General features: G+C 38.2%; 1 long non-coding RNA gene across 1 annotated transcript in view; it reads right to left on the bottom strand.

Annotated features, from left to right (window-relative positions):
• Window positions 1-14,368, bottom strand: part of LOC112920502 (uncharacterized) — a 203,163-nt gene that overhangs the window by 32,122 nt on the left and 156,673 nt on the right. The window contains exon 10 of the long non-coding RNA XR_011995668.1: window positions 4,063-4,227. This is a non-coding gene — a long non-coding RNA (uncharacterized lncRNA). The remainder of the gene's footprint in view (window positions 1-4,062; window positions 4,228-14,368) is intronic.

The raw sequence follows: 14,368 nt of genomic DNA, 5'->3' as shown, positions 1-14,368 counted from the left end.
CCTCTCTCTCTCTCTCTCTCTCTCTCTCTCTCTCTCTCTGTGTGTGTGTGTGTGTGTGTGTCTCATGAATTAAAAAAAAAAAAAAGAGTCAAACTGAGAAAGGAAACCATTGGCTTGTTGGATATCTACTGAGAACCTAAGCATCTGGCCACTTAATTCTACTGTGAAAGTGCCATGAGCATTGACTTTGGGGCTACAAACAAATTTTAGCAAGTAGGCAAGTTTGGAAATATGGAATATCTCTGACTAATGAGGATTGACTGTATATATTTATCATTTTAATTTTTTCTACTTTAAATTCCTCATAGTTTCGTCCATTTTTCAATTCAGGTCTTAGCACATTTATTATCAATATATGTAGAATTCTTTGTATATTTAGAATATTAACACTTTAAAAAAAGATTTTATTTATTTGAGAGATACAGAGAGAGAGAGAGCAAGAGGAGGAGGGAGGCAGAGGAAGAAGAGAAGCAGGTTCCCTGCTGAGTAGGGAGCCCAATATAGGACTCAGTCCCAGGACCTTGAGATTATGATCTGGGCTGAAGGCAGACACTTAACCAAATGAGCCACCCAAGAGCTCCTAGAATATTATTCTTTTATTTCTTTGGTTTGAGACAAGTATTTTATCAGTTTATTGTCTATCAATTTTGATCATTTTTTACATAAGTTTTGTAATTTCAATATAGCCAAATCTATTCCTTTTTCTTCATGATACTTTCATTAGTCCTATTACTAGAAGGCTCTTCATCTCCAGAGATTAGGTAAGTATTCACATAAATCTTTATTCTTGTATAGATTTCAATTTTGTTTTTAACTGTATACTATTGTTAACTGTAGTCACCATGCTGTACATTACAGCCCCAAAACTTACTCATTTTGTACCTTTTTACCAACATCTCTCCATTCCCCCCACCCATTGACCTCTGACAACCACCATTCTACTCTATTTGAGTTTAATATTTTTAGATTTCCCATTCAAGCAATATAATACAGAGTTTATATTTCTCTCACCAACTTATTTCACTTAGCATAATGCCTTCCGGTTCCATCCCTGTTGTTGCAAATGGCAGGACTCTTTTTTTTTTTTTTTTTTTTTAACAGTTGTCTTTTGTTGTTGTTGATGCTGTATCTGAAACTACTAAATTTGTTCAATTGATCTAACAGTTTTGGTAGAATCTGCAGTATTTTCTATACACAAGATGTCTTCAACACAGAGACCATTTTACTTCTTCTTTTCTGACCTAGATGTCTTTTATTTCTTTTTCCTGACAGACCATTCTGGCTAGGATTTCCAGGATCATGCTGAATAGGATTGCTAACAGTGGGCACCTTTGTCTTGTTTCTGGTCTGAGAGGGAAAGCTTTCAGCTTTTCACTGTTGAGTATAATGTCAGCTGTGGGTCTGTCTGTCATATATATTTGACATATATATATGACACTATATATATACAGTTTCTTTAACCATAGGCTTAACCATTAACCAATGGTCAACGAAGGATGTGGCTTTTACCCTTGAGGAGTCTATTCAAGGACACTTCCCTACCATCAATGCATTTCTACCCCATGCTACTGGTCCTCTGTGGCTCTTTCTGGGACTGCTGGCAGGATGTTAATCCACTCACGCTAACTAAGAGAAATTGTTTATCAGGCCGCTAACACTTCCCTCTTAGAGAAAGGAATTTAAGACATAACAACCCTGGTCACACAGCCTTATTTAGTGTGTCTTTCCAGAGTACCCTATACATACACAGGGCTAACACATTTGACTTTCTTCCCCTTACTTGTCTTGAATCTTTTCCCAGCCATTTGTCTTCCTAATGTCATCCCCTCAATCTGTTCTGTGGGAGCTTCCATAGTGAAAAATATCAGCAATTTCTGAGAATGCCAGAAGAATCAACTGTTCAAAAGACCTTGTCTACTATCACACAACTTAGGCATGATATTTGCTAAGGCCCCTGTGCTCATGAAGGGCATCTGTTGCCACCACCACCTGAACTCAAGTCCAGTATGCACTCGGTCAATTACAAAAAAAGACACCCACCTGTGAAGCCAACTGCCCTAAACTCATTACCACCCAAGTAAAATAGAGCATGTAAAACTGCTTTAATACAGTCTGCTTGGTACATAAGGTAGATATAGTATCCATATCTAACTTAATATCTATATCAAATAACTTAAACATAAGTAAGATGAAGCATTAAAATTCATGTGACACATGATAGCCTAATAAAGAAAAGTGCTAAATGGCCATTCACTTCAGTTGAATCATGACTTTCCTGCGACTCCAGCTCCCCCTGCATAAATGGAGTGACCACAATCATTCATCTCCAAGCCCATGCTTGGGTCTAAGTTCTTTGATGTTGAAAACACATAAATGAGTTCCCCTGTCGTCTAGCTACTCCTTCACAAAGGTACAAGCCTCTCTGAGAAGCAAAGCACAGTGGACAGGACCCCTGATGTTTCAACATTAGGACCAAGACAGTGGCAATGTGCGATTTTGCAGGTGTCCATGGACACCTTTAACTCCCTTTCTGCCAATTGGTTTTGTGGCAAGAAACAATTAATACACCCAATGACCACAAGCAAACCAAGAAATAGAACACTGGCAGCACCTCTTGAAGTTCCATCTCTGTCCAATTCCAGTGACAATCCTCTCCATCCCACCAGAGATAATCACCATTTTCACCTGATAAGGTAATCACTTCCTTGCTTTTCTTTATAGTCTTACTATATACATTTATGAACACATTCCTAATTGACATAGTTCAAAACTATACATGAATGAAACATGACTGACGTATTCTTTTGCTTCTTCTTTTTTTTGGTCCACATTATATTTACAAGATAAACCCAAGTTGTGTGTATCTGAGATGTATTCATTTTCATAGCTTTATAATTTCTGTGTGAAACACACATAACTTTTTACACATACTTACTGTTGATGGATGGACATTTGGATCAGACAATTGTTTTCAATTTGAGGCTATTACCACAATGATGCTATTAAGATCGATGTACATGTGTATATATTCTGAAGTGCATGTGCACACACCTCATTATTTGTGAAACTGCCCAGTTATAAAATGTACTCACCTTCTCAATATTACAAAGTGCCATAAGGTTTTGTTTTCTGATGGGGTAGTACCAATGCATATAACTAATCTACATGGAGCAAGGAGGGAAAGAGAAGGAAAACAGCAGAAATTTGTCATCTGTATTTTCTGGTAATGAAATTCTGTATGGTTAAGAACATTGTTTGTTTGTTTGTTTGTTTGTTTGTTTGTTTGTTTGTTTGTTTTGGGGGGCAGTTGTGGATTTTTTTACCTGTCCAGCATGATTAGGCTTCCAAATGATAACTGTTCCCTCTACAATGGGACCACTCCCATGTATTGAGGAATTCAAGACTGTTGGAGTTAACTGAATTCATTTATTAAATTTAGTCTCTTGAATTTCAAACTACTTGGGCCGTAAATGCAAAAGCATATATTCTCCAACTTTTTTTTTTATTATTATTTTTACCTACTCTAACTAAGCTTTATGCAGGCATTGTATTTTGGGATTGGTCCAAAATCAGGAAAGACTACCTTCTCTGTATTTGCTCATATTTAGTTTCTTTAACTAAGGAAATAGCAATTTGGGGGACACTATGAAAAAGACCTACCAAAGAGGTCTTAAGCTCTGTCAAATATGACCAAATAACACTTTTCTTCTTGCTTATTCCCAGTAGTTGGGAAAATGTAGTCCAAGCAATCCAGATCTCTAAATTGGCCCAAGGGAGGGAGATGCTGCAAGAAATTTCAGTGTGCATGAAACACAGGCTGCTGCTCTGGGAAAATTGAGGCTGTGCTCTCACTCTGTTTTCTAACCTTCAGCATGGCAGAAATTGAATCTATTCATAGCTTCCTCCTGTGTTTAATCCCACTCAACTTCTTGCAGGTGAATCTCAATAATGTTTAGACAAAAGGATCTTCTTTTAAGTCAGGATAAATAGGGTAAAGGCTAAGCCATTTTAACAAAAAAGACCATAAAGTAGTGGCTTTAAGAGAACAGATGTTTTTCTTACTCTTACAAAGATGAGGAGTCCTTGTTTGTAGAGTGGCTCTGCCCCAGATGGTCACTGAAGGATATAGATTTCTTCCTTCTCACGGTTTCACTATTCCCAGCCATCATCCATTTCTGCATGCTTAAAACTGGACTGTAGCCATGCCCATGCTCTAGCTCACAAAAACTGAAAAGAGGGGAAAAAAAAAACAAAGGCAACAATTTCCTTTTGAGCAAGTAAAGCTGATATTGGAATATATACAGTTAGATTTCCATGTTTTACTTGAAGAAGTAAACTACTAAACTTTTAATCAAGAAATTATATCAATTTTACAATCTCTTCCAAGAAATGGAAAAGAAGCAACATTCTCTAACCCATTTTATGAGACCCACATTACTCTAATACCAGAGACAGACAAATACAAGAAAACTCTCAAGCAATATCCCTCATGAATATAAGCACAATAATCCTCAATAAGATATTAGCAAATCAAAATCCAGTGCTATATAGAAACAGATTTCATCATAACCAAGTGGGATTCATCTAAGGAAGGCAAGGCTGGTTCAGCATTCAAAAATCACCCAATGTAAGAGACTATGAAAAAATGTATTAACATCTCAAAAGATACAGAAAAAACATTTGATAAAATTCAACATTCCTTTATGCTAAAAAATGTTACCAACTATAAATAGGAGAGAGCTGAACCTACAAAGAGCATTTACAAATAATGATAATACAATTAACATTACACAAAATGGTAAGAGACTAGATGCTTTCCACCCAAGATCTGGGAAAAGGCAAGGTTATCCTCTCTCCCCTCTGTTATTCAATATCATAGTGTAAGTCCTTACCAGTAAATAAGATAATAAAAAGGAAAAAAAGGCATACAGATTGGACAGAAAGAGAAAACTGTCTTTATTCATGAGCAGAATTATCTGTGTAAAGGATCCAAAAGAGTCTTCAAAATAACTCCTTGATCAAATAAGTGAATTTAAGCAAGACTTCAGGATACCAGATCTATATACAGAAGTTGTCATATTCCTGTAAATAAATAAGTAGCAAACAACTTGAATTTGAAATTTGAAAAGAAAGACATTTAAAATAGCATCCTAGTAATGAAGCTTAGGTATAAATCTAACAAAATATGTTCAGGATCTGTATGCTGAAAACTGCTAAACACTGATGAAAGAAATCTGGAAGCTCCTAATTTAGGAAGGGTCACCGCCATAGATTGGAAAATTCCGTATTATTAAAATGCCAATGGCCCCCATTTGGTGTATAGACCCAATGCATTCTCAATCTAAGTAGCAACCTTTTCTGTAGATAATTGACGACTGACTCCAAAATGTATACAGAAGTCAGAAAGAACACAGATAATCAAAAACAATTTTGAAAAGATGAACAAATTAGAAGACTCATATCATCCTATTTCAAGACTTACTATAAAGTTACAGTAATCAGGACAGTGTGGTTTTGGTGAAAGAAAAGGTAAGTCAATAAAAATTGACATTTACCCTTAGTTGATTTTTGGTCCAGGTGCCAAGGCGATTAAAAGGAAAGAGGATATTTTCAACAAATGCCTGACAATTAGACTTCCATTTTCAAAACAAGAATCTCAACATGTGCCTTATTTTACAAGACTTAATTTAAAAATAGATTACAGTCCTGGGACATCTGGGTGGCTCACTGGTTGAGCGTCTGCCTTCAGCTCAGATTGTGATCCCAGGGACCTGGGATTGAGTCCCACATCAGGTTCCCTGCAGGGAGCTTGCTTCTCCCTCTGCCGAAGTCTCTACCTTTCTCTCTGTGTGTCTCATGAATAAATAAATAAAATCTTTTTTTTTAAATAAGTAAAATAAAAATAGATTACAGTCCTAAATATAAAGTATTCTAAATATCAGTCTTTTAGAAGAAATAATGGGGAAAAAATCATTGAAACTTTGGATTAAACATCTGATAGTTGACACCAAGATATGATCTACAAAAGGAAATGATTGATAAGCAGATTTCATCAAAATTCAAAATTTTGCACTGTGAAAGACATTTCAGAGAATTTTTTTAAGTCACTGACTGGAAGTATTTGCAAATTACATATCTAACAAAGACATTGCATCAGGGGTCGGAGGGTCCTGGGAGTACAGTGTAACTACAGAGGGCAATGTGAAAGAGTATTTAGGGTACTAGAACTATTCTTTATTTTTATCTATGGTGGTGGTTACACAGCTGTGTATATTTTTCAAGACTCATAGACTGTACACTAAATGGAGTAAATTTTACTGTATATAAATTAAAAATAAAGAAGAAAAGACGATGCAAGTAGATAATATTTTTAACTACTGGTACAGCCAATGGATATATCCAGCTGAATAAGGCCAATACTCATGAGAAAAAAATTGAAAGAGTCAAATAAACTGTGTGCTTAAGGTCTGTATCTATTTGAGGAAGTGCTGGCTTTCTTTTCTGGTTTGTCGTGTCTCTTTGGGGTTGTGGCACTTCTGAGGAAAATTTTGGAAGTGAACTGAGTTTATCTCCAGAGAAAGACAAAGTACTACCTCAAGAACCATCTCATAGAAGGATGATTCTCTAAGTGGAGCCAATGGTGTTGACAAAAAAAAAAAATCAAGATTGAAATTTTTAAAGGATTCACAGAGCCTATGTTGACTGAAAAATAAAAAACATCTCTTGGTCTGCAGACATCCAGAGATGGATTTCATGGCTTTTCACTTCTCTAGGGGAGGAGGAAATGGGAGTTCCTGAGGAGCAATAGAATCACATCTGTCTTTTAGCTCTCAGTCTCTGCCTTTCACACTTGCCCTTCACAGATCAGAACCTTAGGAGAAATTTGGTATCAGTAGGCTGGCCTTATACTTTTGAGTGTGAGGGTAAGCTTTGCACGTGTAAAGGGTTAAATCTGAAGTAGCACTGGACATCAATGCAGTGGAGTATACAGCCTTAAAGTTCCCTGATTAGGATACCTGGGTTTTGGAGAAACTGCCAGGTACTATGCTCCCCCATTCACCTCACTCCACTTGCTTTCTTCCCTATGCACAGAACTCTTCCCCTCCCAACCCTCCCCAACAACTCTCCATGTTAGAAAAAGTTCTTATATGCATCAGTGTTCATTTCCATCAATCCATTATTGATCCCCAAGGCATATGCATGTTAAAACCTCACCCAATTAAGAAATGGCAGATATATGACACCTGTTAAACATCAAAGCTGGTGAGAAAAATCTCAGAAGCTTGGGAATGCATGTGTGGGGGTGGGGGGTGCTTATAAACAACTCCACATGGACGGTTTTGCTTAAAAAATGAGGACAGCTTTATTGGTTCACACTGTTAAATACTCCTTATTCAACTAGCAGAAAGTTTCAAACATCAGAGAATTTCTCAGCCATGCAATGGCTGTTTGGGAAGCAATTTGCCAGATGTCTATGAGAGTTAACTCACTGTAGGTCCCTATGCAATCAGGCCCCTAGTTAACAGCTTCAGAGCCATTAAAAAAATCTCAGATTAGTTATCTAGTGCAATATCCTTTATCCAGAAATGGTCCCTGTATGACACCAAGAGAGAAGAATAATGAACATGGTAAGCATGAACTCAAATCTTATCTCCAATTGTAAAGTCTCTAAATGGGAGAAGTGGTTCCCCATCATAAGTGTGTCATTAATATCTTTACTACAATTACTGATCAGAACTTCTTTTCATTAAAAACAAACATGTCAGAAGACACCTGGGTCGTTCAGGAGGTTAAGCAACCGACTCTTGGTATCAGCTCAGCACAGGATCTCCTGGGTTGTGAGATGGAGCCCCACGATGGGCTCTGTACTCGGTGGGAGTCTGCTTGGATATTCTCACCCTCTGCCCCTTCCTCCCCTGTGCTCTTGGTCTCTCTCAAATAAATAAAATCTTAAAAAAAAAAAAAAGAAAAAGAAAAGAAACATGTCCAAATCACTCAGGAAATGAGTAAATACTAAAGGATGCTGTGATTCTTTAGGACTTTAAAGAATAGCTTTGGGCTTCAGGAACATTGCTGAGCTTGCTCTGCCCGGTCTCCTTACAGAGAGTGAAATAAATAAATCAAAGCAAAATATTCACTGTCTGGGAAAGAAATTACTAGTAAGACATATGACAAGGATCAGTGTTGGGAGGGATCACATATTTTAATTATGTATACAAATGACTTGGTACTGAGAACAAGATTTGTACATTAAATTAAACAGGGAAGAGGAGGGACACAGCACAGTAAATAATAAGGTAGCCAAATGCCGAACGGCAGACAAAGATTTACATTATGATGTGTTATATGTGGGCTTAGAAGATGGAAAATGCAAGATAAGTGTAAATAAATGTCAAATAATGTACCCAGTGGCCAAGAAATATAGAAAGTGAATTTGAGATCAGGGGAACAGTGCTGCAGCATAATGATTGGGATGGGAAGCAAATATAGGCTTGTCACACCCAAAACAAGCTTTCAGAGAAGCCAGAAATGTTTCTGTTCAAATCGGGATGGAAGAGAAAATCTACTGCTCCTGGTACACAAACATCCACCTACTACCTTCCACGCACCAAGGCATTGGCTTCTCCATCTACTTCTTCTGTGATCTGTGGGTAGCAATTCACTGAAAGGAAGCATGGAGTTACAGGGCTGGTTTTACCTAGTTCTATCTCTGTCGCTGGCCAGCTAGTCAAACTTGGTCATGTTGCTTCACATCTCTGGACCTGTTTTTCTTATCTGTAAAGTAAGATAAGCTCAATGATGCCCCCACATGTATTAAAGGACCTCTTCGCCAGCTTTTATGACAAATGGTCACAGAGAGTTTTGTTAGGGCTGAGATCCCTCTTTGTTGTGGTGGTCCCAGCACACGGCAGTGCCCGTGCATCGAGGGTGCTTAGCACAGTAAGAAACCATTTGTTACATGTTGAATGAATGGTTGAATCCTTTGTGACATGCTGACTTCCATGATTCAGTTCATTTCTTGTTGAAATTTCTCTTTTTTAAAAAAGGTTTTTACTATTTCAAATAAATATTTCGAATTGAAATCTTGAACCCAAGGAAATATCTGATTCATTCAAGAAGAAAAAAACTTATTTTACTTGCCTTATTTTACTCTTGCCAAAATCTTAGAGTTCTGAATCATATAAGAATGATCTCAGAATACAGAATCTCTGCTTGGAAGGCAGAGCTGCTTTGCTATTAATTTCTAACAAAGTTTCACATTCATTATTTAAATTTTCACAATAGTTTTTTGAGGTAAAGAATTGTTAACACACTGTGTTAACACATTATACATTTATTATATAGATGAGAAAACCAAGATTCAGAAAAGAGCAATGAGATAGATACATATATATAGATATAGATAGATATAGATATAGATATAGATACAGATATTAGTTGAATGGCCATTTTCTTTTTTCCATTTCTTTTTTTATAGAATATTATTCATTTTTTTTTTAAGTTTTTATTTATTTATTTGATAGAGAGAGCATGAGCAGTAGGAGCTACAGCAGTAGAGGGAGACACAGGCTCCCCATTGAGCAGGACCCTGGGATCATGACCTGAGTCAAAGGCAACACGTAACTGACTGAGCCACCCAGGTACCTCTTTTATCCATTTTCTTAATTATGTAAGTATTTTGGATAAAAACAATAAGACTGAAGTGTCTCTAACACGACTTATGTCAATAACAGCCTGAAGACTACAGATTCATTCTTTAAGGTAATTGGTAAGGACCTGGGAATCTAGATTCACACCCTGAGTGTGGATGCTGTCCTCCCCACTTACCAATTGGATAACTTTTTAGGCAAGTTACTTGAGTTTTCTAATGTTGAATTGTCAAGTCTATAAAATGGCAATAATCATAATACCTACTTCATGGGTTATTGTGAATATGAAGTAAGATCACACATTTAAAGTAATTGGTGTATAAAAAGTATTCAATGAATCTAAGCCCTGAGTATGAAGAACATCTTAAAAATGGACTAAAACAGGCCTGAAATACACTTTTAACACATGCAAGATGAAGCTCAAGAATGAAATACTTCTTTAAAGATTTTAATTTATTTTAGAGAGAGATACTGCAGGAGTGTGAGCAGAGGGAGGGGCAGAGGGATAGAGAGAATCTCAAGCAGATTCCCCACTGAGCGTGGAACCTAATGCAGGGCTCGATCTCACAACCCTGAGATTATGAGTTGAGCTGAAATCAAGTGTTGGCGGCTTAACCAACTGAGCCACCCAAGTGCCTCAAGAAAGAAATATTTTTAAAGAATATTACTAACATAATACAAAGATGAAAGAACAGAACAAGATACATAGCCCTATATTCAATATCACTTTGTTTATAAGCAAGATAAATGTTTGATGAAAAGACTGGAAAGATAACTCCAATGCATTTGCAGTATTCATTCCCTGGTGGAGAAATTATTGATGATATCTCGATGAATAGTGATTGCCTATTTCAGTGGCCATGCCAGAAAAGATGGGCCTTCTAGCAAATCAACTTACTTATTTAACCAATGCAAACACTGTGAACTCAAGTTCATTGCCTCACACTTCAACCACAGGAATAAGCAGACCTTGCCTGTGCATTGTGAAAGGAAGTGTGCACTTTAGTAGTGAACTCTGCAGAGCTCAGCATTACAAGAACACCAGCCCACCCATCGAGATCCTTCTGTAGTTAGCTTGTGACTTATTAGCCCTTCTACCATCATTAGATATATGAAAACAAATCAGGAGGTGAGAACTAAAACATAGCTTACAAAGCACCTTATAGGACTTCTTCAATGTGTGATTGAAGGCCCAGAGCAATTATGTGGCTGGGCAAGGTCCACTAGCTGGCTATGGCACAGCATGGTCAGGAGTCCACGTTTTGTGACCTGCAGGCCCTTGAATTTCTCCAAATGTCCTTATGTCCAAGCAGAAGGACGTGAATAATCCAGTCGATATCACCTTAACCATGTATTAATGAGGGAAAGAATACATTTCAGCATATGTACCCAAAACAAGTATTTAAATCCAGAATAGCTTTCTAACAAATCATCAAACAAATTGCTTTGCCGTTCTGCTCAAATGAAACAATATTCAGTACAACCAAACAACAAAAATCAACCCAAAGATCAAATCCTTTATGATGCAGTTTTTGCACAGGTAGCAATAGCTTTCCTACCTTTGAAGGTACAAATATCCAGTGTCATTCAGTCACCAAGAAATAGTAATGGAAATAGGATAAATATTGTCTGACATAACAATTACATTTTTTTCTGAAGGGCAAAGTAATATGACTTGCATAATCTCAGAGATTTGTTTTTATAACAAAGGCAAGAATGCCAAATTCCCTTTTCATGAACATTTCACATAATAAAAGGCTCATAGGCAGATAGGCAAGTCAATGTGGGTAGAATAATTAAGATCCATGACTACAAAGACCTGCAAAGGAAGGTGGGCTTGTGGCACTGAGGACTAATAGAGTAATTATGAAAAACCAGGGATAGTGCTCTGTAAAGGGGTGGAAAAGGACTTGAGACCTAATGGTTCTGGTCTCCAAAGCAAAAATCAATCTCCTGGTAGATTTGATATGCAGAGCCTACCCGCATCAGACTGTGAGCTGCCTGGAGTAAAGGTGCACTCTGCATTTGAGGACCAGCCCCAATTCTGAAATTTGAGCAATGACTGAGAATTAATAGCTTCTAGGAAGGTTACTTGGGCATCTTGCTTGTCTCCTCAAGAAAAATCAGCCTTCACAGCTCCCGAATTCTCTAAGCTGTTCAAGCTTAGACACAGAGATCTGAGCATTGAGAGTTGCGTCAATTATATTAAAAGTGAACTGGTTAGTCCCTTTTCTGCCTTGATAGCAAGCCACAGAAGTACAATTGATGCGGTTGCCTGGTAACTCACCTCTTCGTCAGAGAACATGAAAATCTTAAAGAATGAAAGACATAACTTGGAAGATGACAAGGAGTCATAAGGACAAGCTGTACAGGTTGTCTAACTGGGCAGCATAAACAAAAGTTGAAAGAAATAGACCTGAGACATTATTTTACACATGAAAAAAAAAAGATCCATTATTGCCTCCTGTGCAAGACTGTTAAAGGCAAAAAATTTACAAAGCAATTAGGTGTTATCCTGGGGAAAACATAACATTAAAAAGATTACACTCAATTGTTCAAAGCCTCTTCTTGTGCCCTGTAGGGGTCCCGTGCTTTAAAATGTGCCCTTGAAGAGCTGACCTCCAGGGGTATCTGGTGAGGTTCTCCAAGCCAAGCCGTGGATGGCAGAGGACAGCTTCATTACAGTATGATAACAGCTCAACCTGCTACCTAGCACAGACCTGAAGTGACCCCAAATATAATTGGAGAGCTTCCCTCCTCCGAATTTCAACAGCATCACCAGTCATTGACACACAGAGGACAAACTCAGCATTACACAGAAATTCCAAGGACACATAAATAAGTTGAAGAGAGTTGCCTCTAAAATACGAAGGTGAGGGAAGAAGGTAAGGGAAAAAGAGATGAACAGCAGAGACCTTTCCCTGCTTGCATCAACCTCGCAATCACCTGTTTTCCTCAGGGCACTCCTTTTTATCGACTGAAGTCTTTCATTCCAGAGTTTTCTTGCATTGGAGCCATTAAACAAAAATCAGGGTCTGGCGGCCCCAGTGCTTGCTGATACAACTAACCGGGGACCTTCCAACTGGAAGCCAGAGTCATGAATTCCTCCCTTCTAACTGTAGTCAGTACTTTTACTCCCTGGAGTGTGTGTCCGCACCATTCATCCTGTCATCTGCCCTGCTTCCAACCTCACCTCCCATCCCCACTCTCCGGCTTTCTCTGAATTGCTGTTTTCTCCTCTCTGCTTTATCTCCTACTTATCTGCTGAGTCAGCATGTGCTGCTGTTTTCCAAGAAGGAAAATATCTGTATTCCAAGTGTGCTCATTCCAAACGCGCAGCCAAAGTGAAATTCCGTCGACTGGTACATTTTTAAAGTTATTACCGGCTCCAAACTTTGGGGGCATGTCAATTTGAACAACTACAGCTAGCACAAATGGAAACTAAAACTAATGCAGTCTGAGCAAGCAACTGCTCATTTTAGATTATGGTTCGAAAGATCAGAGTGTAAGGGGAGATCCAATAGATTTGTTAGCACAGGTTTTCCTGCGTTAATTGTTCAATAACAAAGAGTTTTATAGTGCAATGATGAAGAGCAAATATATCAGACCACTTGGATTTGAGTCCCCACCCCATGCCCTTTACCAGCTTTCTGACCCTGACAGTCAGCAAATCATTCAGCTTCCTTTTTTTTTTTTTAAAGATTTTATTTATTTAACAGAGACAGCGTACAAGCAGGGAAAGAGGCAGGCAGAGGGAAAGGAGAAGTAGGCTCCCTGCTGAGCAAGGAACCCAATGCAGGGCTCTATCCCAGGACCCTGGGAAGGCAGCTGCTTAACCCACTGAGCCACCCAGGTGCCCCAAATTTTTCAACTTCTTAAAGCCTCAGTTTTCCCATCTCTAGAATGGACATAATAATAGTATATTGTAGCAACAATTATGTGAGATAATCTCTTAAGGGGTTAGCACAATGCAAACCCATCATCAAGAACTAAACAAAGGTTAGCTGTGTTAGGAAAGCATTACAGAGAAAATGAGCAGAATTTAGGTTCATTTTTCTTAAGGGATATCCTAGAAAATTAGCAGAAGCTCAATACATTAAAATTTCGAGAGCAGAGATTCTCAAATTTTAGCATGCATCAGAATTATCTGGAGAGCTTGTTAAAACTCTCATTGCTAGGGATACCTGGGTAGCTCAGTGGTTGAGCTTCTGCCTTTGGCTCAGGTCATGATCCCAGAGTCCTGAGATTGAGTCCCACATCAGGCTCCCTGAGGAGCCTGCTTCTCCTTCTGCCTGTGTCTCTGCCTCTCCCTGTGTGTCTCTCATGAATAAATAAATGAAATCTTAAAAAAAAAAAAAAAAAAAAAAAAACCTCTCATTGCTAGAGCCCAGCCCCAGAGTATCTGATTCAGTAAGATTGGGGTGGGGCCTGAGAACCTGCATTTCTAACCAGTTCCCATATATCTCTGATGCTGCTGGTCCAGGGACCAACTGAGGAGAAATGCTGCTATAGCTCATGGAAAGCAGCTGAGGAACTATTAGGCACCTACCATGTGTCGGTCACTCTGTATACCTACCACATTTAGTTCATTCTGAAAGGCACTGATCTTGCTCTTCAGATATAAAAGCCATATTTCTAAGTCAGCCATAAATTTGCCATTCCGTTCTAAAAGGTTGGCTAGTACTGAGATATTTTCTTGGGCAAGAAAATCATTTTCA

This window comes from Vulpes vulpes, chromosome 12 (assembly GCF_048418805.1).
Source record: "Vulpes vulpes isolate BD-2025 chromosome 12, VulVul3, whole genome shotgun sequence".
In the NCBI taxonomy this organism is placed as follows: Eukaryota; Metazoa; Chordata; class Mammalia; order Carnivora; family Canidae; genus Vulpes; species Vulpes vulpes.
Note: the sequence above shows the minus strand (reverse complement) of the source record. Positions and strands in the feature narration are given on the sequence as shown.